We start from the raw sequence: 10,892 nt of genomic DNA, 5'->3' as shown, positions 1-10,892 counted from the left end.
CCCTAGAAGCTCAACTAGAAAGAAGGGATCCCCGTGAAGCCCAAGTCCCTGCCATGGCTTTGTCCTCTCCACGCAAGAGGATCTGCTATGGCGAACCAGGATCCATCACCAGGCTGCTATAAATTTTTAAGTTATATTGTAATAAGATAGTTTTCTCGTTAGACGATGAACATTTTCTTTTATAATATTATGCTTATAATAATAACAACCATGTGATGGTGTTGTTTGCAATGTTTGATTTGGATTTTTGCTTGAGTGCAATGGTCTTATGAAATGATGGCCATAAGAACACAAAAAATATAAACTTAACTTTAATAATAAGCTATTCCCCCTAGAATCTTTCTCTACTCCTCACTTACCTAAGAATTGCACTTTCTAACCAACCAGATGGTGAATGCTCGCTCAAGTCCCAGGAACAACAGAAACCAGCGCGGTCAGCAGTTGCCACCACCGCTACGAAATCCAAACATGGAACAATTCATCGCAGCGCAAATGCAGCTTCTGCAAGGACTCACTGCTTTTGTACAACAAATTCAGCAGAATCAGCAGAACCAACAACACCAGAATGCACCCAAGCTAGAGACAAGCATCAGTATTTCATGAGCCACCACCTACCTGCTTTCTCTCATGCGGTTGACCCCTCGGATGCCGATAACTGGCTTAAGGTTATCCGGAAGAAACTGGACATCACCCAGTGCAATGACCGAGAGGTCTTATATACTTCCGGAAGACTCGAAGGCGCCGCGTCTGACTAGTGGGATGCTTTCACAGCGGCCCATGCAAACGCAGATACTATAACTTGGAAGGAATTCTAGGAAAATTTCCGTGCTCATCATATTCCCTCGAGAATAATGGAACTAAAGAAGGAGTTCTTATCCCTCACTCATGGAGGTATGTCCGTTAGTGAGTATCGGGATTGTTTCACCCAACTTTCTCGATACGCATCGGAAGAAGTGGACAGTGATGAGAAGCGCCAAGAGTGTTTCCTGGAAGGTTTGATTGGACCACTGAACTATCAACTGCAGAGTCACACATTCCCCAACTTCCAGACTCTGCTGAATAAGGCAATTGGCCTTGAAAGCAAAAGAAAAGAATTGTTTGATCATAAGAGGAAATTTCAAGGACAGTCTAGCAAAAATACCCGCCAGAACAACTCTCAAGGTTCTTAGTTTCGCTCTGAGAATCAGAGTGGAAACAACTATCAAATGCAACGCTCTAGACAACAAGGTCAGAGAAGAAATCAACATCAGAACCAGCAGAGGAACAACTCTCAGACTCGTCAAGGAAGCGCTGTGAACACCTTGGCCAAAAATAATAGTACAACCACCCTAGTTCAGCCCAATGGATGCTTCAAGTGCGGAGAAACTGGGCAATATGCTAATAATTGTCCTAAGAGCAACTCTCAGACTCCTCAGAAAAGCAACAATCAAAGAGTTGATCAGAATACCCCTGTTCATAATAACACTCAAGGAAAAAGTTATCAGAACCAGAACAAGGGAAGAGTCAACCACATCACTACAGAATCTGCTCAAGATGCACCAAACGTAGCACTTGTTACATATCTCATCAACTCCATACCTGCTACAGTTTTGTTTGATTCTGGAGCATCTCATTCATTTATAACTAAGTCATTCGTGGAAAAACATAACATACCAAAGTACCCTCTTAAGAAGATGTTACATATTAGTTCACTGAGAGGTGAAATGAAGGCCACACACTCATGCCTCCATGTTAATCTCAAGATTCAAGGAATAGATTTTATAGTCAACCTAGTGGTCTTAGGATCCAAAGGTATTGATGTGATTCTTGGATGTGACTGGTTGAAAAGTTGTGATGGAGTGATACAATGTGCCAAAGGAACAATTATGTTGACAAGTCCACAAGGAGAAAGAATCCAAGTTAGCACCGACATGTCAACATATGCAGAAGGAGAGACAATGGTAAATCACTTGGAAGAAAAGCCCTAGGAAAATATCAAGGTAGTGTGTGAATACCCAGACGTATTTCCAGAGGAATTACCAGGTATGCCACCTGATTATGATATAGAGTTTTCTATTGAATTATTACCCGGAACTGCACCAATTTCAAAAAGACCTTATAGAATGGATGTCAAAGATTTGTTTGAACTAAAGAAACAAATATAAGAACTGTTAGAAAAAGGTTTCATTCGTCCAAGTTCATCACCTTAGGGATCCCCAGTTCTATTTGTGAGCAAGAAAGATGGTTCGAGAAGGATGTGTGTTGATTATAGAAGTTTGAATGAAGTAAAAATTAATAAAAAAAACCCTTTACCTCGGATTGAAGATTTATTTGATCAGATGAAAGGAGCTAAGATATTCTCAAAAATAGATCTAAGATCAGGATATCATCAGCTTAAGATTCGAGCGGAAGATGTACCCAAGACAGCCTTCACCACAAGATATGTATTATATGAGTTTTTGGTCATGTCGTTTGGACTGACTAATGCACCAACATACTTTATGAACTTGATGAATAAAGTATTCATGGAATATCTAGATCAGTTTGTGGTCGTTTTCATTAACGACATACTTGTATACTCTCCGAATGAAGAAACACATGAAGATCATGTAAGACTAGTCCTACAGAAGCTTCGTGACAACCAATTGTATGCTGAGTTCTCAAATTGTGATTTTTGGCTGAAGGAAGTTGCTTTCCTAGGACATATTGTTACTGATGGTGGAATTAAAGTAGATCCAGGAAAGTTAAGTGAAATACTAAATTGGAAGTAACCGAAGGATGCTTCTAAGATCAGAAGTTTTCTTGGATTGGCAGGATATTACAGAAGATTTATTGAAGGTTTTTCCAAGTTAGTGAAACCTCTAACCTCACTACTAAAGAAAGGTAAAGAGTTTAAGTGGGATGAAGCATGCCAGAAATGTTTTGAGGAACTCAAGGAAAGGTTAACCACTTCACCAATATTGGTAATGCCAGACATTCACAAAGGATTTGATGTGTATTGCGATGCATCACACCTAGGACTTGGATGTGTGCTAATGCAAGAAGGAAAAGTAATAGCTTATGCCTCAAGGTAGTTGAGAAAGCATGAGAAGAATTATCCTACACATGATTTGGAACTTGCTGCCGTAGTGCATGCTTTGAAGATTTGGAGACACTACATGATTGGAAACAAGTGCAAAATCTTCACGGATCACAAAAGCTTGAAATACATATTCACTCAGAAAGAACTCAACCTAAGACAGAGAAGATGGCTTGAGTTAATAAAAGATTATGATTTGGATATTAAATACCATCCAGGAAAAGCAAATGTTGTGGTAGATGCTTTGAGTCATAAAGAACAAGTAAACAGTATTACTACCTATTTGATGCCACAAGAATTATGTTGGCAAATGGAACAACTCAACCTTGGTCTGTTGAATAATATGGAAGCAACAGTTATGGAAGTGGAATCTACTTTGGAACAAAAGATTCGTAAAGTGTTGGGGGTGTGCTTCGTAGCCGAAGATCGTGAAGAAAGAAACACCTTCAGCGGATCCTCTCAAAAGCAAGGCCGAAGTTATCACCTATAAAGCTTCGGCACAGTGACTTGTCCCAAGACGAAGGAGTGAACCGACTTAAAGATGAAATGACCAATAAACCCATGATAGTTTGTGTCATGATTGTAATCAGTTGTAAAGGGCATAAATGTAATTTCACGCAGGCTGCGCCATGTGCCTATAAATAGATGAACAATACCCTTGTACTGTTCACGCTATCTTGTAATCGCTCGAGCACAACACTTGGATTTTTGCCTTCTATAAAGTCGAAGGTATAAATGTAATTAAATATAATATTTAAATATTCAAGTTTATATAATGAAAATATATGAATGATATTATGATGTGCTTATTTGTGTTTATCTTTCATGTTTTATATATGTTTTATCTTTCATTTTCCTATAACCGTGATGATGAAGGTACGTCCTTCATGACCTTCGTCCAAGGATCGTTATATCCTAAGGGAAATAATGCTTCGAAGAACGAAGGACATTAACATTTAATATTTTGTGTTGCCTTGTTCTTAACTCTTAGCATTTGAGAACAAGTCCCCAACATAAAGGACAGGAATCTGATGAGAAAATTAAGGAAATTAAAACTCTGATTAGTTTGGGTAAAGCCCCATATTTCACAGAAGATGAACAAGGCACCGTTTGGTTTAAAAAGATAATCTGTGTACCAGAAGTCGAACATCTACGTCAACTTATTTTGAGAGAAGCTCGTGATTCAGCTTATTCTATTCACCCTGGAAGTACTAAGATGTACCAAGATTTGAAGGAAAAATATTGGTGGTATGGTTTAAAGTGAGATGTTGCCACTCATGTTGCACTTTGTGACGTATGTCAACGAGTTAAGGCAGAACACCAAAGACCAGCCGGTTTGCTACAACCACTCAAGGTACCGGAATGGAAATGAGAAGAAATTGGTATGGATTTCATAGTTGGATTACCCCATACTCATGATGGCTACGATTCCATATGGGTTATTGTAGATAGATTGACTAAAGTGGCACACTTATACCTGTGAAGACAACTTACTCGGGAGCCCAGTTAGCAGAATTATACATGTCAAGGATTGTTTGTTTGCATGGAGTACCAAAGAAAATCGTATCAGATCGAGTAACCAAATTTACCTCGCGCTTTTGGAAAAGATTACATGAGTCCATGGATACCAAGGTAAACTTTAGCTCAGCCTATCATTCGCAAACGGATGGACAAACGGAAAGAACAAATCAAGTGTTGGAAGATATGTTAAGAGCTTGTGCTTTAAAGTATGGTAAAAGTTGGGATAAAAGTTTGCCTTATGCAGAATTCTCATATAACAATAGCTACCAAGCAAGTCTAAAAATGGCACCCTTTGAAGCACTTTATGGATGGAAATGTAGAACACCGCTTTATTGGAATCAAATCGGAGAAATTCTCCAAGAAGCGGAGAAGCAAGTGTAGATTGTTAGAGAGAATTTGAAAGCGGCATAGTCGAGACAGAAAAGCTATGCTCATAATAGAAGAAGAGAGTTGATCTTTGAGGTTGGAGACTTCGTATATCTTAAGGTTTCCCCAATGTGAGGAATGAGAAGATTTAAAGTTAAAGGTAAATTATCTCCTCGCTACATTGGCTCATTCAAAATTTTGGAAAGAAAAGGTGAAGTAGCATATCAGTTGGAGCTACCTGACAGTTTATTGGGCGTACATGATGGATTTCATGTATCGCAACTTAAGAAATGCTTAAGAGTACCAGAGGAACAATTGCCTATGAAAAAACTCAACGTAAAGAAGGATTTGACTTATTTGGAGTACCCTACTAGAATTCTGGAAACATCTCGAAGAATTACCCAGAGTAAAGTTATCAACATGTGCAAAATTTAGTGGAGTCATCATTCGAAAGATGAGGCCACATGGGAAAGAGAAGATGAAATCAGAGCAGAACTCCCCCATTTATTTTCAAAAGTTCCTTAATCTCGAGTACGGGATTCTTTTTAGAAAGGTAGGTTTTGTAACACCTCAAATCCATTTATTAAAAACAATCTAATTTAATTCACTTTCGTTAGAAAAAAATATTTTTAATAATTAAAGTAGTGATATAATCGGGTTTAACAAACTTTGTGAATAATTAAAATCTACCAAATGTTTGATGCATTCATTTTTTTCGGTGCATGATTGTTTTTGTTTGTTATTGATTTGCAACAACTTTATTTTAATTTATTTCTTGTCGTAGAACCCAATGTATATAAATAAAATGCTTTTACCTAAAACAATTTATTCCTTAAAGTTTGGTATCTTTATTTATAATATAATGTCTATATATATATATTTATATATAATAAAACAAAAGAAAACAAAAACACAACACACGCACGCACGCCCCCCTTTGCTCCACACGAAGCCCAACAGTCCAGCCTTAATTGCGTTCTCTAATTGCTTTGTATGGCGTGTGGACCCCACTAATACATATGCTTTTCTCTTTCCCGTTCTCTTTCACGCTCGCACAAACAGGAAGTCAGGAACAGGATTCGAAGCGCAGCGCCGCCGCCGGCCTGACACCTGGGCGTTCGCGCCCAGCCTTCTCCCCTTCCCATGCCGTTCCGTCTCCCTGCGTTGTGGAACACCGAACGGGCGCCCATTTTCCTCCCCCATTCCTCCTCTTCCCATTTATTCTGAGCTGAGACCTCCGCCGCAGAAATGGCCATTGAAGACGCTGCCGACCGTTCCTTCTCCCTCTGCTCTTCCCGCTCTCTGTAAATCACGAGCTCATGTCCCGTATAGCAGTACTGGTTCACTCCGTTCTCTCGCCGTGCCATACTGCTCCCTGTATCGCGCCTCTCTCTCTGCTGCTGCGCAGCTCGCCATGACCGGAGCCCTTTGTCGACTGCCGCCAGAACCCAGGGCCCTGGTGACTTTCCTCGCCGACGCCCGACCTCACCCTCGGTAGTCCACCTGCCAGCCTTCCTTGTTAGCCTCGATGCTGCCAGCCGTGCCCCCATCCACCTCTGATACTGTGTAAAAATTATTTAGACAAATATTTTCAGCTCAAAAGAAGAGAAAATAAGCTCACATGATTTTATGTGCTATCAAGATCTAATTTATGTATCGTTATGTAAATTTAGTTGTATATTTTTGAGTTTGAAAATCAGGTGTATACCGAACGATTAATTTTATATGTGATGATCTATTTTAATTAGTGTATGCTATCTTTCGCCCTTGTGTATTTCAATTTGAGTATGATTGTTGACATTAATTTAAACATAGTTTGTTAGAGTAAAAGATTAAGGGATAGATAAACCATATATTTGTAACAAAAATATTATATGAATAATTCTACTGCTATCTTTGCTCAAGATAGACTATAGATTTTTAGTAACACTGTATGTGTTCGTATGTGCGATTATACACAAATTGCTTATTCACTAAGTCATGCTGGAGTCTCGATTAATATTAAAATAATATAGCGACTATGTCCACTGTAATCTAAATAGTACAATTAAATTAGTAGTTTAATTTAGTTCTGTTAATTCTAAGGTTACGTGACTTCTAAATAATTTTGTAACGTCTACTATAATTTTCTTATAGAAAGTATGAATAAAAAATATATAACCCACGTGCTATCCGGTAGGAACAATTAATTAGCTAATTAATCTAGCTTCACAGAGATTGTTTTAAGCGCTACATCTATGTTACTTTTATGTGCTTCCATAGTCAATTTGCCATATAAATTCCTCTAGTGAATTCTCAAAACTAAATGATTATTATTTTACCTCATATCAAATGAGATGATCGTCGATATGGATAGACTATATTATAGTTACAAATCAAGTTTTATTTTTAGATGTCTTCCTTTTATATGTATGATTTGTAAAGTGTATGTTTTATTGTTTGTTGAATGGTGTATGTTTATTTATTAGTGTATGATTTCTTTTTGTATGGCGATGTGTGACGTTATTAGAAGCTAATTGTGTGGTAGAGGATCCGAATTTGTTTGAGGACGACCCGCAGGACATCTTTGAGTAAGGCAAGTGGATTCTCCCTCTGCATTTCTGTTTGTACCCAAATAATACATATAATAATGTTTACTTTTTGAATATTTGCATAATTTGATGGGATTTGCCTAAATAGGATTTTCTAGAAATACCAATCCTATTCCTTGATTACCCTAGGATAAATATTATGCTTAGCAATTTGTGCTACTGCTCAACTTGAAAATTATAATGTCACTCTCTAACGATACTGTTGTTCCGAAAATGAAATTTGTATTATGATGTTAACCCGATGGTTAAACAAGATTAATTCATATTAAATGGAACATGGAGTGACCACCCAGGATAATAGTGCAATCACGAGTGCTATCATGGCTCTTGCTTTGATAATTATCTTAATGCGCTTAGTACCTAGCAATCTTACCTAAAATATGGGGCAAGAGGGGGGAGCGGCAGTGGTGACAGCTCACGTTAATATGAGGACGTATTCTTGGCTAAGGTACCTCACCGAGAGGACCTCCACACCGACTTAGAAACCTTAGCAGGTTGCCTTGTATTAAGTGTATTTTGTGAAAACCTCATAGTTGATCCCTAGCCATTCACCTCGGTAGTGTTTAAGGGTCCGTACAACCCAGGCTACATGGGATACACGGCTTGTGGCTAAAGTTGTACCACCTCTGCAATGTGTAAAATTGATATATCAACTATACTCACGGTTAAGAGCAGCATGGACCCTCAAATGATATTTGAACATAAAGATGGAGAATAAATCGTGACCCGATGATTCATAAATGTTTTTCTTAAGTGATTTCACTTAAGTGTTTTTGATATAATCTTATGCCTTTGATTAATTGAGATATTTGGGACACACTTATTAATAAGACATGTGTTTCTAATAAAATATTGACCAACTAACATGCTTACTGCTTAACCTTACCCTTACCTTCTTAAACTTGTATTATTTCCCCCACTTGCTGAGCCCCGATCATAAGTGAGCTCACCCTTGCTAATATTTTGATCAGAGGGTGATGAAGAAGACTTTGATGGATATTTTGATGAATAGTGAGTCTAACGACGCACCGGTCATCTTCCTGTGAGAGACTACCCATGTTATTTCCGTTATACTTTGATGATACTGTTTAAGATACTTATGTCCGGATGATGTAATAAAGTTATTCTACTCTATTTACGCTTTTATTGCATTGTCTTTTGATATATTACACTTATGATGTCAACATATGTATGGAAAATGGATCCTCGCTCACATATGCTATGCATTCGGTTTTGCCCCTAGAACCGGGTGTGACATGGGTTCTCCCGTCGGAGCATAGCATCTTGTTCAGCTTGCTCCTGCTCGCGTTCCTGAGCTTGGCGACGGCCGCGGCGGCAGGAGTTGCGACGTTATCGATGCGTTCCTTCATCAAGGGTCTCCCCATCTCTGAAGCTTTGTCCCGAGAGATGGGCTGAACTGGGTCCCGTTCTCCGGCCTCATGGTGTCGTCGCACGTTTCGACGCCTGTTTCTCCATCATCGTGCGTCACTGGTCTTCCCCCAGCACGGTGGGTTCATCATTAGAGATGGGCGACGACTCCAGTTGTCCCTCAATGAAGAGGATGACTGAGAAGAAAGGAGTAGGTGCAGAGGTGCGCTTCTTCTCGTCCTCCTTTGAGGGTGGAGGAATCAGGGTGGCCGTCTGCTGCGCTTTTCTGCCCCGGTTCGGAATGTTCACCTTCTTTTGCCAGGTAATCCGTGTCCACTCCTTAGTGGGCAAGGTGGACAACAGAGTTTGTCGAGTTGGGGAGACCGTGGTTGACCGGCCTTCCACCCTCTAGGGGATCCTGAGCCTTGCCTCGTGCTGGACCACACCCTGCGCGCCATTGGCGGGGTTGCTGGTGTGGTTCGTGATTTTGCCGCAGCTTCTTTTGGTGATCTCGAGGAGGATCTCTTCTCAGGTGGAGTTACTATGTGGTGTAGAGTTCTTTCTACATCCGCCACGCATGAGATGGTCTCAAAGCAGAAAACTACTCCAGGGCTAAAAGTGATCTTGCTCTTGAAAATGACGGCCATGGAGTCAGCGTTGATCGACGACATAGCCCCTACCTAGCGCGCCAGCCGTTGGTGTTTGTGTCCGAACGCACACCAGGGGGTTACGCTCGTGGTGCTTTTGGGTAGGACGGTGTCGCTGATCATGACTCAATTGTTCGTGCTTCGACACGAGAGAGAGAGAGAGAGAGAGAGAGACGAGCATATTTCAGTAGGTTCGGGCCGCTTTGATGAGCGTAATACCCTACTTCTTGGGGTGGCTTTTTGTATATGGATGGGGTTACAGATTGTGACTACTAAACTGATGGGATGCTGATGAGATATGAAATTGTAGGGTGTCCCCCTCGGCCTTATATACACGACCATGGGGCTTTCCTGCACAAGTGTTGATTGCGATCTCCCTACTTATCTCCTAATTAGTAGCAAACAACCTTCACTATATCAAGGAAAATCCAGCGCTCCCATGCTGAGCTATCCCCAACGTTTTAGGATGTCGGGTGCGGGAGCAAATTGGGTCGACATACTTGCACCTATGCCACGGCTAGCTCGGACGTGGGCCTCTTTCGCCTCTGGATCAGCCTGCCTCCATTGTCTCTGTTCGCGTGGCCCAGAGCGGGAGCTTCAAAGGTGCACCTGTCGTGTGGCCTCGAGTGAAGTTTTGCCCTTGTGTGGACCCGGGGGATATCCATCCCCAACACCTCCCTCTCCCTCCCCTTCCCTCCCCTCCCCCAGCGGCGGTGCCCCTCCCTCTCTCGTCCCCCCCTATGCGGCTCCCCTCCCCCCCGGAGGCTGCCGGCTCGACCCCCTTACGCAGCGCCTCCTCCTTCCCCTCACCCTTCCATGGTTGAGAAGAAAAAGAAGTTGGAGGAGGAAGAAGATGGCAATTTTGTAATTTAGCCCCTATTTTATTTTAATCCGTACGTAGGAATTTAGTTCAAATTAAAATTGCGATAACTTTTGCGTTTTAATTCTGATTCACTTCGTTCAAGTTGCGTTAGATTCATATTAAAATTGTGTACATGTTAGAAATAAGTTCTCTGTTGTTGCATATTTTATCTAATTGTTTTAAATGTTTGTTTGACCAGAGGTTAATAGAACAACACTTTATTTTAAATTTAATTTATGATTTCGAATTGCACATTTATAAACCAACATTAGCGTAGTTAATCTTAACTGAACTATTCTTATTAAATAATTGTTTATTTTAATCATGTTGTCTATTAATTAGTTCTCACGTGTAGTGTCGGCCCGTGCGTCGTACGTGTGCTGTGCGCGTACTGTGCACGTGCTGTCGTGCAGTTTCGTGTGTCGCATTTTCTTCTCGCGACGTTACCTCGTCTCGCTTATAATCGCTAATGATATGTG

This window comes from Zea mays, chromosome 2 (assembly GCF_902167145.1).
Source record: "Zea mays cultivar B73 chromosome 2, Zm-B73-REFERENCE-NAM-5.0, whole genome shotgun sequence".
Taxonomy (NCBI): domain Eukaryota; kingdom Viridiplantae; phylum Streptophyta; class Magnoliopsida; order Poales; family Poaceae; genus Zea; species Zea mays.
Note: the sequence above shows the minus strand (reverse complement) of the source record.